A 20,358-nucleotide genomic window follows, 5' to 3' on the forward strand; every position below is an offset into this window, starting at 1 on the left:
CTCTCTCTCTCTCTCTCCATCCCTCTCCCCCCCCCTCTCTCTCTCTCTCTCTCTCCATCCCTCTCTCTCTCTCTCCATCCCTCTCTCCATCCCTCTCTCTCTCTCGCCATCCCTTTCTCTCTCTCCATAGCGGACACAGAGATGTCCTAAGGAGATGACTCCGGTAGAGCCGGCAGCGTTTGCGTCTCAGCTCATCTCTCGTCTGGAGCGTCTGAAAAGAGAACAGGAGACCATGAGTTCCCTGGAGGAGAGGCTGCAGCAGATGCAAGAGGTGTGAATTAACTAGTAGTTGGATTTCTAGATGTGGGAATCCTTATCTCAGAGGTCTATGGCAATGGTCTAATGGTTTCCTTGATTGTGTCATTCAATACTGTTCTTCTTTCCTGCCCATGTGGGTATGTTTGTCATTGAGATCTGTCCTGACTTAACCGTTCTGTTCTGGCTGTGTGTAGGAGGAGGAGAGGGACGAGGCTGAGGTGCCCGGCAGTAGTGCCCCCCTGCTCTCCCCCCACCCCCTGTCCCTCCAGCCCACCGGCTCCAACGACGAGGACCCCCAGGCCATTCTGGACGACCACCTGTCCCGTGTCCTAAAGACCCCTGGCTGCCAGTCCCCCCTCCACCGTGGCCCGCCATTCACCCCGCTCCCGCTCTCCAGAGCACAGGACTCTTTCCCGGGGAGGCCCCGGTCTCAAGCCCCTGGTCTCACCCGGGGCCTCCAGCCCCAGTGGCTCCTCCAGCTTAGGGGGCTTCTCAGTAGGTTTCACCCCAGGAAGGGCCCTCTCCCTGGGCAGGCCCAGCAGCAGCACCAAGCACATCCACCACCACTACATCCACCACCACGCCGGTTCCAAGAGCAAGGAGCAGATGGAGAGAGAGGCAGCCCAGAGGGTGTTGTGTCTGTGTCCGGTGCGGTCTGGAGGGCGGAGGGGGGTCCCCCTTACCCACGCAGTCGCAGCCTGGGCAGGGAGATGGTGTCCTGTGGCAGCAGTCCCGCAGAGTCCAATATGGGGCGCTCCGGTTCCCTTTCCCGAGGGGGTTGTCGGTCGGGGGCTGAGGAGGGGGCAGCAGAGGGGGGTGAGGTCGTGCCCCTCCAGCGACCCAGCGACAGCACAGACCGCTCCCAGAACGTGTGGCAGTGGATCCTGGAGAGTGACCGGCAGGGCAAGCACCACAAACCCCACAGGTAGGGCAGTCTAGCCTCTCCACTTCCTGTCGTAGTCCTCTCCCAATGCCTCAGAGCTACATTTCCCTTCACTTGTTTTCCTTTCATTGCAACTTATTTATTGTAGTCCTCTCAGTACATTTAAACACAATTTTCATCATTTTGTTTCACAATTGCATCCCATAGTCATTTTACATGCTTGCAAAGTACATTTCCCAACATTCCCCACAATTGACTCCTCCCGCTTCCTTCCATTCTCCATGCTGATTGGCTGTTTTTATCTTCGTCCAACAGTACCCAGAGCACTAAGAAGGCGTATGGCGGTGGAGCGGCGTCCAACCAGACACACACGTGGGGCGGCGGAGGTGCCAGCGCCCATCTCCGTGCCCACCAGCCCGCCCATCCCTTCATCCAGGACCCGGCCATGCCCCCCCTGCCCCCGCCCAACACCCTGTCCCAGCTGGAGGAGGCCTGTCGCAGACTAGAGGAGGCCTCCGTCTCCAAACCCCCCAAACAGAGGTAGGAGCCGCACGCCGACCCAGACAGAGGTTGATACTAAACCGTTGGCTGTTGTTTTCCCTGTAGACAGTGGAGTACATATCCACACTCTCATGCATTGATCAGTTGTTTTACTATACCGTTGTGATTCCTGCTGTTGAAACCTGTCTGCGGTTAGATAGTGTGATGCCGGAGACTGGACTACCACATTGTACTGTAATAACGTTGGTCTATTCTGTTCTCCCCACCAGACACTCTACATCCAGCCTCCAGAGAGAGAAGTGCCACCCTATGCCTGTCCAGAGTGGGCCCTGTCCAGTGCTGTCCCCCCTCACCCCCGGTCCCGGCTCCGGTCCTGCTGCTTCTCTCCAAACAGAAGAGTACGCCTCTCATCTCTCTGCTCATCTTCCTCCTCCTCATCTCTCTCTCCTCCTCCTCCTCCTCTGTTCACTAACATGATATTACATATGTGGAGGAGGAAGATATGCATTCACACACACGTGAAGTTCCATTTGCAAGAGGCCAACCTTGTCAGTTTTTTTTTCTTTCTTTCCCTGATCTTTCTGTGGTGTGTGTGTGTGTGTTGTAGTCCTTTCGCCCTGACTGCAGAGCCGTCTTTCATGGTGCTGAATTGTCTGACCTTCAGAGAGCAGTTGTAGAACAGAACAGGCCCTAGTTAACCTCCCTCCTTCTGAAGTAACACTACAGAGTCTTGGACATGGCTGAAGGGGAGCAGAGAACACACACACCCCTGTCTCCTCTCTCTAGACAGATGTTATCTACTCTCTAGTCAACCATCAGTCTTTTCTAGATCATATACCAGCCTTTACTCCTGCCCTGGTCCCCTTTCTCTCTTTCTGTGTAGCAATGGCTACGACCCACCAAGCGAGCTTGTTAATAATAGTGTTCTATAGGGGAAAGTAAAGGTCTGTGTTCACACCTCTCCTCTCCCCCTCAGACTGAGAGACACCAACAGGGTGCTGCAGGTGACGACAGGCTGCCATGTTGCTCCAGCCATGGGGAGTGAGACAGAGGTAACCTACTTCTTCTGTGGTGAGGAGATCCCCTACCGTAGGCGGATGAAGACACACAGCCTCACACTGGGACACTTTAAAGAACAGCTCCGCAAGAAGGGACACTACAGGTATGGAGAAGGGAGACTCATGCATACACAGTCTGACATTCTCACACACTAGGTCACTGTTATGATCATCTTGGTAAGAACACACACTAGAAAAACAGCCACCCACAAAGTGTCTTCATAGCTCCATTAGTTTCACAGATCTCCTCCCCAGCTGGTATTTAATCTTTATTTAACTAGGCAAGTCAGTTAAGAACAAATTCTTATTTACAATGACGGCCTAGGAACAGTGGGTTAACTGCCTGTTCAGGGGCAGAACAACAGATATTTACCTTGTCAGCTTAGGGATTCAATCCAGCAACCTTTCAGTTTCTGGCCCAATGCTCTAACCACTAGGCTACCTGCCTCTAACCAGTAGGCTACCTGCCTCTAACCAGTAGGCTACCCGCCTCTAACCAGTAGGCTACCCGCCTCTAACCAGTAGGCTACCCGCCTCTAACCACTAGGCTACCCGCCTCTAACCACTAGGCTACCCGCCTCTAACCACTAGGCTACCCGCCTCTATCCACTAGGCTACCCGACTCTATCCACTAGGCTACCCGACTCTATCCACTAGGCTACCCGACTCTATCCACTAGGCTACCAGACTCTATCCACTAGGCTACCAGACTCTATCCACTAGGCTACCAGACTCTATCCACTAGGCTACCCGCCTCTAACCACTAGGCTACCCGCCTCTAACCACTAGGCTACCCGCCTCTAACCACTAGGCTACCCGCCTCTAACCACTAGGCTACCCGCCTCTAACCACTAGGCTACCCGCCTCTAACCACTAGGCTACCCGCCTCTATCCACTAGGCTACCAGACTCTATCCACTAGGCTACCCGCCTCTAACCACTAGGCTACCCGCCTCTAACCACTAGGCTACCCGCCTCTAACCACTAGGCTACCCGCCTCTAACCACTAGGCTACCCGCCTCTAACCACTAGGCTACCCGCCTCTAACCAGTAGGCTACCAGACTCTAACCACTAGGCTACCAGACTCTATCCACTAGGCTACCCGCCTCTAACTCTCTCGACTCTATTCTGTTGGGCTGAATGCTCACATGAGTTGGAGTATTGACTTCATATGCCTGTGTTTGTGGTTAAAACGAAGGAAGAGGAGAGAATGAGAGAATGAGAGACTGGTGGGGGGGATGGGGGGGGGGGGGTTGCAGGAAAGAGGGAGGGAGAGAATTTGAAGTGAGGAGTGTTTTGGGTCCCATCTGGTATTGATTTCCATGGCGAGGCACACTTAATACGCACGCCTTTGAACCCGGCCCCTTTCATTTCAACCAACAAAGACTCACACAAACGGCCAGCCGTGCAAATTCCTCACTGATGCTATCAGGCAGCCTGCTTTAAGGATGCGCACGTTGAAGTGCACGTTAAAGTAACACATAGAATAACACACACTGTAGTTTGGGTTTACACGTCAGCATCATTTTCTGAGAAATGTATTAGTCATATTTCAGGCTTGGTTTGTTTGAATGGCGCGTTGTTAAATGAAGGACATGCTTGTTTGGGATACTACAGTTCCTGTTCACTATTAGAGGTGTGTCCAAAGCACTTTAGATGAGAACTCTGTTCCATTGTGATCTGGAGTACAAGAATGGTATCAAGAGTCAAGCATTGGTTCATAACTAGTACAGATGGTTTGTAGGGATATGATGGGAATGCATCACACACAGTTTCTCTTTTAGGCCATGGAGCAAGGGAACACTCTAGGCCATGGAGCAAGGGAACACTCTAGGCCATGGAGCAAGGGAACACTCTAGGCCATGGAGCAAGGGAACACTCTAGGCCATGGAGCAAGGGAACACTCTAGGCCATGGAGCAAGGGAACACTCTAGGCCATGGAGCAAGGGAACACTTTTCCTGGTCCGGTCACAAGAACCTAGGGTCTAAGGCGTGAGAAGCAGGGCTGCATAGTGGACATCCTCTCTCTTGTCTATGTAGTTGATTGTCTTGTCTTTCTCTCTAACCATTCACGTTGTTAGAGGGGAGGATAGGGGGATTCAAAGCTTATGGCTTTAATAGCAGTAGCAGGGGGGGGGGGGGGGGGCGTTGGGTCATTTGAACATGGCTTGTGTTCAACAAAGAACAGTACGGCCCGGCCCTGCCAGACAATATTGCTGCCAGATGTTGCACACTGAAAATTCTGCCACATAAAACATGTTCCAATGGAAATAGTTATTTCTCTCTCTCTCTCTCATTCCCTCTTTGAGCAAATAAGATCCGTGCTCCTTTGAAGTTTTTGGGAGAAGGATAGAGCCCCTTCTCAGAAATAAGGCTCCAATTATCTAGCGTGTCTTAGTTCCTCTTTCATGTCCTCTTATTTACCCAGTTCATACTTGTCTCGCCAGAGAACAATGATTATTTCCCCAGTCAGAGTATTGTTGTTCTGATTTAATGGAAGCTGTGTGAGACCCTGTTGCACCCCGTTTAGTGAACTCTTCCTGTGTTTCAAATGGAGACTGGTTTTTATTAGTGAACACCCTTTGTGTGTGTTTGAGAATACTTTTTTTGTTTAAAAAAAAAGTTTTTCCTCATTTTTACGAGCATTGTTTGTATGACTTTGTCAGCTCTCTCGTAAAACACAAGCTTTAGGAATTCCAAGGCGCACGCCGTGCACCACCCCACACATGGGCAAAATGAGGCCTTTTTCCATTACAGAGTGAATGGCTAAGGTATAGAGCACTTACCCTTCCTCCCCCGCTGGTTCCTCTTCCTCTAAAAAGAAGGGAGGTAGTTTTGGGGGGTAAAGGGGGTCATTAACAGGGCCAGTGTAGTCATCATGGCTGACAGGAAGAGGTCCCCCCTCAGGTGGTTGGCTGCTTAGATTAGATGACCCCGCCCCCTCCCTGGCTGCCTACCGGGACCCTTCTACTGCGTCCTATATACCTCTCACAGAGGGAAAGGCAGTGACTAGGAGAAAATATGTGTGTGTCAGGGTTTATAACAGGCAGACTTGCAGGCACCCAAAATCTGAGCCTTCTTTATATGAAGGGTCCTTTCACTGAGGGCCTAATGATAACCAGTTAGTCAGGAGCCGGAGTAGCTCACTACCAGGGCAGGACTGATGAGAGGAAACGGGTGGATTTTGAATTGGTCCAGACCAGACCCTCTTATATCCAATAAGCCCTTGTAGAACCCGAGACTATCAAAGACCACCCCTATAATACAGAAGCCATTGGTTCAGTCTGACGGTTAGTTGAGTGTGAAGTGTTGTTGGTGCATTGTAGATCACAGGAGTTTGTCTCTCCTCCCCTCAAGAGTCCAAAGGGCTGGGGGAGGCTAGCTCTTGACCTCTGACCTCAGTGGCAGTCTTCTCTGGCCCCTTGCACAATGGCTCCTTTATCTGGGGTAGGGGAGTAGGGCTTAATGAAGTTAAAGAGACACACGGCGCGCACACACACACACAACCTGAGGTTAAACCAGATCATCCACATGACATTATCTTCATTGTGTAGCTTGCTGAATATATGTATGTGTTGGATAGAGTACTGTTCAATAGTCCTGTTCCACGTATGTGTTGGATATAGTACTGTTCAATAGTACTGTTCCACGTATGTGTTGGATAGAGTACTGTTCAATAGTACTGTTCCACGTATGTGTTGGATAGAGTACTGTTCAATAGTGCTGTTCCACGTATGTGTTGGGTAGAGTACTGTTCAATAGTACTGTTCCACGTATGTGTTGGATAGAGTACTGTTCCACGTATGTGTTGGATATAGTACTGTTCAATAGTACTGTTCCACGTATGTGTTGGATAGAGTACTGTTCAATAGTACTGTTCCACGTATGTGTTGGATAGAGTACTGTTCAATAGTACTGTTCCACGTATGTGTTGGATAGAGTACTGTTCAATAGTACTGTTCCACGTATGTGTTGGATAGAGTACTGTTCAATAGTACTGTTCCACGTATGTGTTGGATAGCATACTGTTCAATAGTGCTGTTCCATGTATGTGTTGGATAGAGTACTGTTCAATAGTGCTGTTCCACGTATGTGTTGGATATATTACTGTTCCACGTATGTGTTGGATAGAGTACTGTTCCACGTATGTGTTGGATAGAGTACTGTTCAATAGTACTGTTCCACGTATGTGTTGGATAGAGTACTGTTCAATAGTACTGTTCCACGTATGTGTTGGATAGAGTACTGTTCAATAGTACTGTTCCACGTATGTGTTGGATAGAGTACTGTTCAATAGTACTGTTCCACGTATGTGTTGGATAGAGTACTGTTCAATAGTACTGTTCCACGTATGTGTTGGATAGCATACTGTTCAATAGTGCTGTTCCATGTATGTGTTGGATATAGTACTGTTCAATAGTACTGTTCCACGTATGTGTTGGATAGAGTACTGTTCCACGTATGTGTTGGATAGAGTACTGTTCAATAGTACTGTTCCACGTATGTGTTGGATAGAGTACTGTTCAATAGTGCTGTTCCACGTATGTGTTGGGTAGAGTACTGTTCAATAGTACTGTTCCACGTATGTGTTGGATAGAGTACTGTTCCACGTATGTGTTGGATATAGTACTGTTCAATAGTACTGTTCCACGTATGTGTTGGATAGAGTACTGTTCAATAGTACTGTTCCACGTATGTGTTGGATAGAGTACTGTTCCACGTATGTGTTGGATATAGTACTGTTCAATAGTACTGTTCCACGTATGTGTTGGATAGAGTACTGTTCCACGTATGTGTTGGATAGAGTACTGTTCAATAGTACTGTTCCACGTATGTGTTGGATAGAGTACTGTTCAATAGTGCTGTTCCACGTATGTGTTGGGTAGAGTACTGTTCAATAGTACTGTTCCACGTATGTGTTGGATAGAGTACTGTTCCACGTATGTGTTGGATATAGTACTGTTCAATAGTACTGTTCCACGTATGTGTTGGATAGAGTACTGTTCAATAGTACTGTTCCACGTATGTGTTGGATAGAGTACTGTTCCACGTATGTGTTGGATATAGTACTGTTCAATAGTACTGTTCCACGTATGTGTTGGATAGAGTACTGTTCAATAGTACTGTTCCACGTATGTGTTGGATAGCATACTGTTCAATAGTGCTGTTCCATGTATGTGTTGGATATAGTACTGTTCAATAGTGCTGTTCCACGTATGTGTTGGATATAGTACTGTTCAATAGTCCTGTTCCACGTATGTGTTGGATAGAGTACTGTTCAATAGTACTGTTCAATAGTACTGTTCCACGTATGTGTTGGATATAGTACTGTTCAATAGTACTGTTCCACGTATGTGTTGGATAGCATACTGTTCAATAGTGCTGTTCCACGTATGTGTTGGATATAGTACTGTTCAATAGTGCTGTTCCATGTATGTGTTGGATATTTTACTGTTCCACGTATGTGTTGGATAGAGTACTGTTCAATAGTACTGTTCCACGTATGTGTTGGATAGAGTACTGTTCAATAGTACTGTTCCACGTATGTGTTGGATAGAGTACTGTTCAATAGTACTGTTCCACGTATGTGTTGGATAGAGTACTGTTCCACGTATGTGTTGGATAGAGTACTGTTCCACGTATGTGTTGGATAGAGTACTGTTCAATAGTACTGTTCCACGTATGTGTTGGATAGAGTACTGTTCCACGTATGTGTTGGATAGAGTACTGTTCCATGTAATCCAGGTCTGGTCTGGTTGTGTTGGCTGTACTGTACAGATGATTGACATGTTGTCACTAACCCCCTCTCTCCCCTCCTGGGTTACAGGTACTACTTCAAGAGGGCCAGTGATGAGTTTAAGTGTGGAGCTGTGTTCGAGGAGGTGTTGGATGACAGCTCTGTTCTGCCCAGGTACCAGGGGAAGATCCTGGGCAAGGTGGAGAGGATGGACTGATGCCCTTCCAGAAGTACCAGAGGAATGTATAACAGAAACTCTCCATGGACACCACCCCCCTGTTCCACCAGACAGTCTTATAGCTAAGGACTGAGGACTGGAGATTCTGTTGAAGAAGCTTGGCCAATGAAGGATGGAGAGTGGAGTCGAGGGGTAGTGGAGTCGAGGGGTAGTGGAGTCGAGGAGTAGTGGAGTCGAGGAGTAGAGGAGTAGCCATCAACAGTTGACTTTACAGGACAATTTAACAACATCTCGTCTTGGAGATGAGAGGAGAAAATGGTGGACTGTGGGTTGGGTTTGGATACGGGTGTTGGATTCCAGAAACTATACGTGAATTGAATGACCACTGTCTGAGGGAGTAGGCGGGGACCTCTGATACCTGAGAGACTGCTAGAGGTGAAAGGTTGAGAGGTGAAAGTTGGGACTGGTGCCCTATCTGAGCCTGCCTCTACCAACAACCCTAGATGTATATGCAGATAGACATATAATGATTTTTTTGATAAATGTAAAGAGTTTATAAATAATTTATTGAAATGTCACTCCTCTCCCCATAGTCCTGTGGATGGACAAGCTGCTTGGAGAATTGGGAGATGTCATCTCCAATATTTCAAATGCAAAGTATTTAGTTTTCCACCCTCCACTTTCCTGCCTTGTCAACTAATCCTGTGGCAGTGTTTTCTGTTCTGATCAGTGACTTCCTGCCCTAACTTCACAGTGTGGTATAGCGCAGGTACCACAGCCCTGTAGTCTCATCTCTCAGTGCCTTTGTTTTGTTGCCCAGGCTTTGCACAGGGAACGAGCCCACACTTAGGACAACACTACCCCCGAACTGGCCCTAAACTGGCCCAGAGCACCAAACTACCCCCGAACTGGCCCTAAACTGGCCCAGAGCACCAAACTACCCCAAATTGCAGAAACATGCTAACACAGATTTACACCTGTTAAAGACAAGTCCACCAAATGAATCTATACCAGCCAAGCTCAACAGTTGTTTTGTGTATAGCCACCCCTCATTCCTTGATGTCCAGGCTTGTGAGCAGAACGACAGATCTAGTGGTGTATTCATTAGGCCGAAAGGAAGGAAACTGACAAACGGGGAGGGACTACCTTTCCTGGATCTGTCCGATAAGAAACGCACATTGTCATTTTGTTTAGCAAAACCAGTTCTGATACGTGTCCTAATGAGTATGTCTGCCTTTGGGAGACTAGCCCCCCCCCCCCTCCCAAAAAATGTTTTTGTCCGCCCACAAATGTTAGTGGTACTTACACCTCTGATTGTGTTGAATTGACCAGTCTCTCCTGTGTGTCTTGTTGACCCTTGACACAGGAAGAGGTTATGATGCTAACACACACTACGATGCTGCGTCTCAAATGGAACCCTATTCCCTATGACCAGGGCAAGAGTAGTGCACTCCATAGGGAATAGGGTGGCGTTTGAGAGGAAGCCGTAGTGTTTAACTGAGTACAGTAGCTGTGCCTACATGGGTCCCTTTACCATGTTACTACCCTGTTATCGGGGTATTATACTCCCTTGGTTTTCACAAGGGGCTTATGTTCAAAAGAGATTTTATTACTATGCCTTTTTACCATCTCCTTGTAATCACGTTTGTTTTCTATTTTTCATGGCTTTTGTGTTTTAGTTCCACTTGTATTAAAACTGTAAATGATGCATTCTATTCTGTAGAGCTCCATTGGAAAGATGCCTCGGTACTTTAATTAATGTCATTATTATTATAAAGAGATGTAGCCTTTATTAAAATGTTATATTTTTCAAATGAAATGAGAATGCTCTACTCTGCTTTTTTACAAGTGTGTATGGGATCGTGTGTGTGTTCAGACTTGTGTAACAAACTGGGGACGTGGTGTGTGTGTGTGTGTGTGTGTGTGGTTTTGACCTGAAATCCCCAAAAGGTGTTAGTGCTGACCGATTAACAGAAATATTGGTTATTTTTGGTATTTAAACAACTAATTGACCAAAGTTGGTTCAATCATTTTTATTGAATGTAGTTTTTTCTATGAGCTCATTGTTCATATTTCCCTGCAGATTCTCTAGAGATAAATCAGTTCATGTCTGAACTGTGTGATGTAGTGGGGAGTTGTAGATTCCAGCAGGCCAGTGTTCTACATAGTTTTGCACAGAAAACGTGATGATTAACTACAATGACCATAATCCAGTGCGTGCCTACTTGTCTGGTCTGTCTCTTTTACGCCTGCTGCATAACAGACTGAAGAATGCGTGATCGAGGGATACATGGAGTACTTGCTTCGATGCGCTACCTGAAAATACTAAGAACTACTAAAACAGTCATTTTGCCAGACAGTATAGGCAGCAGCTCTATAGAGATGAGACGACTTGGAACTAAATAGTCTTCAAATAAAACAACATATTTGAAAAGAAAATGTGAATAACTTGTGGTTAATAAGTAATTGTCAGTCACTGCCATCATGGGACTTTATTTTATTCATTGTTTTATTCTATGGTACATCCTTCAACCCACAATGAATAGTGCATTTAATCTTTAGAAAAATAATGAAAACTCTGATAATTAAAAAATTATCAAACCGACCTCACAAAGTACTGATCGCCCAGCACTAGTTTGGCATGTCAACATGAAGACGATGGCTTGTGGATGTACATCTTTGAATGACATTTGTCCACACGTTTCCTTTCCTAGTTCTACCTCTACCCAGGGAGGTGTGGGGGGTCCTGGGCAAGCAGGAGGGACCTCCTGGAGATAACTGGAGGATTAGGTTGAGTACCCCTGAGCTCACACACTGCTGTGGTGGGCTGCTGGAGCTCTCAGGACCCAGAGAGAAATCTGTCATATGTGTTCCTATTATCAGCTTTTAATATGCTCCCTGCTGGAAATGAATACACCGCTCTAATTTGACCACTATAGCCCTTCTCTCTGTGTGTGTGTGTGTGTGTGTGTATTTCTTACATTAATACAATTAGTATTTTAATGAGTGGATTGTGGGGATATGATTTCTGACTGATTTATTTTCTCTAAACACTTTAGATTGGGCCATGATGATTGTCATCACACTGCACATCTGACATACCCATCAGCTAGGATGGTAGGCTTGTATTACTAGAGGATGATCACCACTTCCTCAACACACACGCCGTTCTCCTTCTTCCTATGCATTCATTGGCTGAGAGCATCCCTTATACCGCCGCCTTTCATATTGAAAGGGCATCACAATATTGTTCAAATACCATTTTCACAGCTTTCATCCGCAAAGGTCACTTAATACACTTGAAGGTCTTTTTCTGTCTTCACAGGCAAGCTGCTGTATTCAGAGAGGCTCTATGGAGTCAAGACTCAGTGAACTGCTCTTTGTATGAAAGGCTATTTTGGATAGGGTCAGTTTTTAAAAAGCCTGGACTAAACTAGGTAACCTCCAAATTGCTTTTCAAAACCCTGGTTACTGTGGAATACGGTAGCTATTCAATATGGAGGGCAGCTGGCATATTGAATCATTGAAACCTGCTGTGGGAAGTTTCATGGAGCACATTGGAGGACAGTTGGTGTGATTGTGTTGTTCTTTCAAGTATAGGACATGCATGCTTCATTCCTTAACCCAACACCCAAATCTGTTCAATCAGAAGGTCATATCACCAGATCATCATCCTCCTCTTCCATCTCCTCTTCTTCATCCTCCATCTCCTCCGTCTCTACCTCATCCTCCTCCATCGCTTCTTCCTCCATCTCCTCTTCCTCCTCCTCCTTCGCCTCCATCTCTTCCTCCTCCTCCTTTTCCATCTCCACTTCTTCCTCATCCTCCTCTTCCTCCATCACTTCCTCGTCCATCTCCGCCTCATCCTCCTCTTATCATCATCCATCTAATCAACACATTTGTTTGCATTTAAATTCTTCCCTTACATTCTCCCATACTGTGCTTGATTCCCTGTCCATGGGAATGAATAGTGACAGTGATCATTATCACTGGAGCACTGGGTGTTTCTTACCAATACACATCCATAATTACTTGGCCAGCCTGTGTGCCTATCTGATATCTCTCTGTCTCCTGAGCCCGGACTGTCCATCTCTCTCTCTCTCTCTCTCGCTCTGTTGTTATTCCTCCACAGATACCTAGCATCTGTTAATCTGCTACTTGTGTTGCCTGTCACAGGAGAGATCAAAGACTGTTGGCGCGACAACAGTACTAAACAGGAAGTGAGGCCTCGAGATACAGAAATTGTATTGTATCAATACAGAAATTGTATTGTCGTCATAGAGACAAACGGGGCTGCCTAAAAACACGCCACTTCAATACAGCTATGACCGGAAGTGACTTTCCGTAGCAGGTTAGGAGAGCATTTTTGCTAACCCTTTTCCTAACCTTAACCTAATTCTCCTAACCTGCTATGTTAATTTTCCTGACCTGCTGCGTAAATTCTCATAATCTGCTACAAAAAAATACATTCCAATCGTAGCTGTATCGAAGTGTCGTTTTTATAGGGAATCTCAGACAAACATTGTTTCAACAGTGAAGGTCTTCATCAGGTGGTCCATACAGGACAGTAGAGAAAGCACATCGCATAGTTCAACACAATATTAGAAAGCACAACATTACAAAGCACAACACAGTTGCACACAGCCCAGCCCAGTAGTGAGACACAGTTCTGCTCACTGTCTGTCATCACCATCCTCAACCACCTTCTCTCCCCAACCAACTCCCTCCTCCCTCCTCCATTCCCCACCGCGCCTCAGACGGATGTGAGGGAGCGAGTCCCCCAATTTGGCTCCTGAACCCCGTCATTTTGTGTCTGCCTGAGTTGTGCTCTGAGTCTGCAGATCAGCGCTCCACTCAGGCATCTCCCTAGACGACCGTGGGACTGTGGTCAGGACCCCGGGCCTGGTCTGGACCACTGCCAGGCGCCGCTGTGGTAACAGAACCCTGGCATGTGACCAATCACATGACTAGGTACTTACGCTCCGGTCTTCTGATGTAACACACTCACCACACACATACATAAATACACACATACACACACACACACACACAAACACACCCCTCATGAATGACGGCTGCTAGGGCCAGAGGAGCAGAAAGGTATCAATCAAAACAGTTTAGGGTTTAGGCTTATTATTTCAGACCGACATGCAGAGGACTCTTCAATTTTAGTCTTACTGTTCAACTGACTGAGTGGAACAAAAACGTCACATATATATCCAGATTAAAGTAGAATGACCTCAAGCAGAATCCCATTAGAAGCAACTATCTATAGGCACACAGTGCCTTCGGAAGGTATTCAGACCCCTTGAATTTTTCCACATTTTGTTATGTTACAGCCTTAATCTAAAATTGATTCAATAGTTTTTCCCGTCATCAATCTACACACAATTTGCTAATTTATATATTTTAAAATGGTAATATCACATTTACATAAGTATTCAGACCCTTTACTCAGTACTTTGTTGAAGCACCTTTGGCAGTGATTACTGCCTCGATTCTTATTGGGTATAACGCTCCAAATTTGGCACACCTGTATTTGGGGAAGTTTCTCCCATTCTTCTCTGCAGATCCCCTGTCAGGTTGGAAGGGGAGAGTTGCTGCACAGCTATTTTCAGGTCTCTCCAGAGATGTTTGATTGGTTTCAAGTCCGGGCTCTGGCTGAGCCACTCAAGGACATTCAGAGACTTGTCCCGAAGCCACTCCTGCATTGTCTTGGCTGTGTGCTTAGGATCGTTGTCCTGTTGGAAGGTGAACCTTCTCCCCAGTCTGAGGTCCTAAGCGCTCTGGAGCAGGTTTTCATCAAGGATCTCTCTGTACTTTTCTCTGTTCATCTTCCCCTCGATCCTGCCTAGTCTCACAGTCCCTGCCACTGAAAAACATCCCCACAGCATGATGCTGCCACAACCATGCTTCACCGTAGGGCTGGTGCCAGGTTTCCTCCAGGCGTGACGCGTGGCATTCAGGCCAATAGAGTTTAATCTTGGTTTCATCAGACCAGAGAATCTTGTTTCTCATTGTCTGAGAGTCTTTAGGTGCCTTTTGGTAAACTCCAAGCAAGCTGTCATGTGCCTTTTACTGAGGAGTAGCTTCCGTCTGGCCACTCTAATATAAAGGGCTAATTGGTCAAGTGCTGCAGAGATGGTTGTCTTTCTGGAAGGTTCCCCCACCTCCACAGAGGAACTCTAGAGCTCTGTCAGAGTGACCATCAGGTTCTTTGTCACCTCCCTGACCAAGGTCCTTCTCCCCTGATTGCTCAGTTTGGCCGGGCGGTCAGCTCTAGGAAGAGTCTCGGTGGTTCCAAACATCTTCCATTTAAGAATGATGGAGGCCAATGTGTTCTTGGGGACCTTCAATGCTGCAAAAATGTTTTTGTACCCATCCCCAGATCTGTGCCTCAACACAATCCTGTCTCGGAGGTCTACGGACAATTCCTTTGACCTCATGGCTTGGTTTTTGCTCTGACATGCACTGTCAACTGTGTCCTCATATAGACAGGTGTGTGCCTTTCCACAGGTGGACTCCAATCAAGTTGTGGAAACATCTCAAAGATGATCAATGGAAACAGGATGCACCTGATCTCAATTTGGAGTCTCATAGCAAAGGGTCTGAATCATTATGGGATATTGTGTGTAGATTGTTGAAGATTTTTACTTGATTTAATCCATTTTAGAATGAGGCTGTAACGGAATAAAATGTGGAAAAAGTCAAGGGGTCTGAATGCTTTCCGAGGTACTGTACATCTATGACTCAGGGAAGCAGACATCAGATAGATTACTATTTGTCTTGGTAACTTAATGGTATGTACCCAGAACACTGGAAGACGTGCATTTTTGTAGGCTCTGAAATGACACTGGAAAAAAGGGAATTCTATTTCTTGTTCCCCATCACAAGTCACTGATCTGAGGAGATTCTCTATCTCATAAATGCTTTGGGTAGCACAGAAGACAGGGTTTTGACGTTCAGGAACACGATACACAGAAACAGATAGGCTACATATGGAGTGGGTACTGAGGACACATGGCAAGGTGGGATATCTCCTCTACACCCAGCCAACGGCAGGAGCAAAAAGACACCTTTGAATGAGACAGTGGAGACCGAGGACCATTGTCCTGGTATGTTTACGCTTGTCTAATGTTTCAGTGGGGTAAGCTAGTGATGCCCCGTAGAGAGCAACAGGATAGTCATTGTTCAGGACCCTGGTGGAATGGTAGCCTGCAGTCACTTCTCTCTCTCTCTCTTCCTTTCTCTATCATTGTCTCTATTGTCCCTCTGTTAGTTTCTCTCCACCACAGAGACAGCCTTGATTGTTTGTGGACGTCTATAAGTACCTAGGTGTCTGGCTAGACTGCAAACTCTCCTTCCAGACTCATATCAAACATCTCCAATCGAAAATCAAATCAAGAGTCGGCTTTCTATTCCGCAACAAAGCCTCCTTCACTCAAGCCGCCAAGCTTACCCTAGTAAAACTGACTATCCTACCGATCCTCGACTTCGGCGATGTCATCTACAAAATGGCTTCCAACACTCTACTCAGCAAACTGGATGCAGTCTATCACAGTGCCATCCGTTTTGTCACTAAAGCACCTTATACCACCCACCACTGCGACTTGTATGCTCTAGTCGGCTGGCCCTCGCTACATATTCGTCGCCAGACCCACTGGCTCCAGGTCATCTACAAGTCTATGCTAGGTAAAGCTCCGCCTTATCTCAGCTCACTGGTCACGATGGCAACACCCATCCGTAGCACGCGCTCCAGCAGGTGTATCTCACTGATCATCCCTAAAGCCAACACCTCATTTGGCCGCCTTTCGTTCCAGTACTCTGCTGCCTGTGACTGGAACGAATTGCAAAAATCGCTGAAGTTGGAGACTTTTATCTCCCTCACCAACTTCAAACATCAGCTATCTGAGCAGCTAACCGATCGCTGCAGCTGTACATAGTCTATTGGTAAATAGCCCACCCTTTTCACCTACCTCATCCCCATACTGTTTTTATTTATTTACTTTTCTGCTCTTCTGCACACCAATATCTCTACCTGTACATGACCATCTGATCTTTTATCACTCCAGTGTTAATCTGCAAAATTGTAATTATTTGCCTACCTCCTCATGCCTTTTGCACACATTGTATATAGACCCCCCCTTTGTTTATTTATTTATTGACTTGTTAATTGTTTACTCCATGTGTAACTCTTTGTTGTATGCTCACACTGCTATGCTTTATCTTGGCCAGGTCGCAGTTGCAAATGAGAACTTGTTCTCAACTAGCCTACCTGGTTAAATAAAGGTGAAATAAAAAAAACAAAAAATTGTTGTCCCTCTGCCTCTTCCTCTCGTCTCATTGTCTTACTGTCTCACTGTCTCCTCTCATGCCTGCTCTTGTGGGGATATGTGTTGGGGGGGGGGGGGGGGGGACAGAGAGTGCATGTGAAGTTTTATGGCTAACCACGTGTTTTTGGATCTCTGTGCTTCCATGTTTCCCAGGCAGAGGCGGGGGGGGGGGGGGGGGGGTAGAGTGGGGTGGAGGTGGACTAGGTATGGGGAGGATAAGAGAGTGTCACGCCCTGACCGTAGATTGCTTTGTATGTTTCTATTTTTAGTTTGGTCAGGGTGTGATGTGGGCGGGTATTCTATGTTGTAGGTCAAGGTTTTCTTTTTCTATGTGTTTGGCCTGGTATGGTTCCCAATCAGAGGCAGCTGTCTATTGTTGTCTCTGATTGAGAGCCATACTTAGGTAGCCTGTTTTCCCCATTTTGAGTTGTGGGTGATTGTTTTCTGTTTTGTGTGAGTACCTGACAGAACTGTTGTGTTTTGTTCCACTTTTGTTTCAGTGTTCTGGTTATAATAAACAACATGAACACTTACCACGCTGCGCATTGGTCCGATATTTCCTACTCCTCCTCAGAAGAGGAGGACGACAATCGTTACAGAGAGAGAGAGAGAGAGAGAGAGAGAGAGAGAGAGAGAGAGGATAGAGAGAGGATAGAGAGTGGTAGAGAATGAGACGAGAGAGAGATAGAGAGTGGTAGAGAACGAGACAAAGAGAGAGAGAGAGAGAGAGAGGATAGAGAGTGGTAGAGAACGAGACGAGAGAGAGAGAGAGAGAGAGAGGATAGAGAGAGGATAGAGAGTGGTAGAGAACAAGACAAGGAGAGAGAGGATAGAGAGTGGTAGAGAATGAGACAAGAGAGAGAGAGAGAGAGAGAGAGAGAGAGAGAGAGGATAGAGAGTGGTAGAGAACGAGACGAGAGAGAGAGAGAGAGAGAGAGAGAGAGAGAGAGGATAGAGAGAGGATAGAGAGTGGTAGAGAACGAGACAAAGAGAGAGAGAGAGGATAGAGAGTGGTAGAGAACGAGACAAAGAGAGAAAGAGAGGATAGAGAGTGGTAGAGAACAAGACAAAGAGAGAGAGAGAGAGAGGATAGAGAGTGGTAGAGAATGAGACAAAGAGAGAAAGAGAGGATAGAGAGTGGTAGAGAACGAGACAAAGAGAGAGAGAGAGAGAGAGAGAGAGGATAGAGAGTGGTAGAGAACGAGACAGAGAGAGAGAGAGGATAGAGAGTGGTAGAGAACGAGACAAAGAGAGAGAGAGATACATGGGTCGCGTTTGGAGAGTCAAGACATGGAGACTAGGTTTGTTCCCTCCAATGTGCATCTGCAATCTAAACATCCTCCTGATTATTAAACAGTATGTTCCTCTTTCTCCCACCCAGAAACAACAGACAGAAACACAACACACAGTATAACAAATACATCAACCAACCCTCTCCAATCTCAAATCAGAAGAGCAAAGACTAGGACTGAAACCCTTATTTATCATGGTATAGTACACACATTTGCAGTATACTGTATATACACTGTACAAAACATTAGGAACCCCTGCTCTTTTCATGGCACAGACTGATCAGGTGAATCCAGGTGAAAGTTATGATCCCTTATTGATGTCACCTGTTAAATACACTTCAATCAGTGTAGATGACGGGGAGGAGACGGGTTAAATAAGGATTTAAGCCTTGGGACAATTGAGACATGGATTGTGTATGTGTGTCACTCAGAGGGTGAATGGGCAAGACAACACATTTAAGTGCCTTTGAACAGGATATGGTAGTAGGTGCCAGGCACACCGGTTTGTGTCAAGAACTGCAACGCTGCTGGGTTTTTCACAATCAGCAGTTTCCTGTGTGTATCAAGAATGGTCCACCACCATAAGGACATCCAGCCAACTTGAAACAACTGTTGGAAGCATTGGAGTCAACATGGGCCAGCATCCCTGTGGAATGCTTTCGACACCTGTTAGAGTCCATGCCCTGACCAATTGAGGCTGTTCTGAGGGCAAAAGCGGATGCGCTTCAATATTAGGAAGGTGTTCCTAATGTTTTGTACACAATTCTGTATATTTGTACAGCCACGTCCCATTGGCTGTAACTGATAGGTAACAGACTGTGGCCCAGGGCTCTGCATGATGTTGAAGGACAGACAGTACTCCTGCTCTTACAGAGGCATATTTACAGTGGAGATCGTTGTGGAGTACTATGTGGTGCTGTTACACTGACACTGGTGCTGCAAATGGTGTTGATGGAGCCTTTTCTTCTGTCAAGTTAATGACTGCAGAATGTAGTATATTGATCTCCATGGTCCCATAGTGCACTAACCTGAAGCTGAGGGAGAATAAATCTGTCCCCCTGGCTTGGTGTGTGAGGGAGAGGTTACCCTAGGAGTTATGGTGGAGGCTGTTTGGTATTGAGTGTTAATAAGCTGGGATACAGTGTTCTAACCGCCGGTCTGTCAGCATTCCCCTGGTGTTGTCATCCCTCCATCCTTCCATCCTCCTCCACTGCCTCTTTTAAAGGAGAGGAAGAGAGAGAGGGGTGGAAGAGAGGTGGGAGATGGGAGGCGAGAGAGAGGGGGGGGCGGGAGAGGTGAGAGAGAGAGAGAGAGAGAGAGAGAGAGAGAGAGAGAGGGAGGATAGCAGGTCTCAGATCTAAGTCAGACATGCCTGCCCAGCAACCCCCTGCCTGGTCTGCCTGGGAAAGGAATGGTCCTGGCTAGAGATCACACACATCACCTCAACCTGCACCAGACCTTCTCACAGATAGAGGAGAGAGATGGGGTTAAATTAGTGTATACTGTGTTTACGGATAGAGGCGAGGGGAGGGGCAGGAAAAGGGTTGAGGGGGTGACTGGGGAGGGGATACGGTACACACCGAGAAAAGAGGGAGGGAGAAGGGGTTGTTAGGGAGTATAAGGGGTTAGGGACGGTTGGAGGGATGGAGGGGTAGGGGAGGGAGAAATGGTTTAGGGACGGTGGAGGGGGGCAGGAGGGAGAATGGTTAGGGACGGGTGGAGAGGGGGGAGGGAGGGAGGGAGAAGGGGTTAGGGACTGGTTGTAGGGTGGAAGAGGGATAAGGGGTTAAGTGACGGGTGGAGGGGGGAAGGAGGGAGGGAGAAGGGGTAGTAAGGGACCTGTTGAGGAGGGGTGAGGGAGGGAAAGGGTTAGGGAGGGAGGGAGAAGGGTTTAGGACGGGTGGAGGGATGGATGGTGGGAGGGGAGGGGGAGGGAGGGAGAGGAGGGTTAGGGAAGGTTGGAGGGGGAGGATGTAGCAGGGTTTAGGGACGGGTGGAGGGGGGTAGGGAGGGAGAAGGGTTAGGGACTGGTGAAGGGGGGAGGGAGGGAGAAGGGGTTAGGAAGGGTGGAGGGGGAGGGAGGTAGAATTGAGGGAGGGAGGGTGGGAGGGAGGGAGG

At 47.1% G+C, this 20,358-nt stretch overlaps 1 pseudogene; it reads left to right on the forward strand.

The window, feature by feature from the left end:
• The first annotated feature begins 130 nt into the window (after positions 1 to 130).
• On the forward strand, positions 131 to 10,434 carry LOC116364448 (axin-2-like; annotated as a pseudogene).
• The last annotated feature ends 9,924 nt before the right edge of the window (positions 10,435 to 20,358 follow it).

This window comes from Oncorhynchus kisutch, unplaced genomic scaffold (genome assembly GCF_002021735.2).
Source record: "Oncorhynchus kisutch isolate 150728-3 unplaced genomic scaffold, Okis_V2 scaffold1077, whole genome shotgun sequence".
In the NCBI taxonomy this organism is placed as follows: Eukaryota; Metazoa; Chordata; class Actinopteri; order Salmoniformes; family Salmonidae; genus Oncorhynchus; species Oncorhynchus kisutch.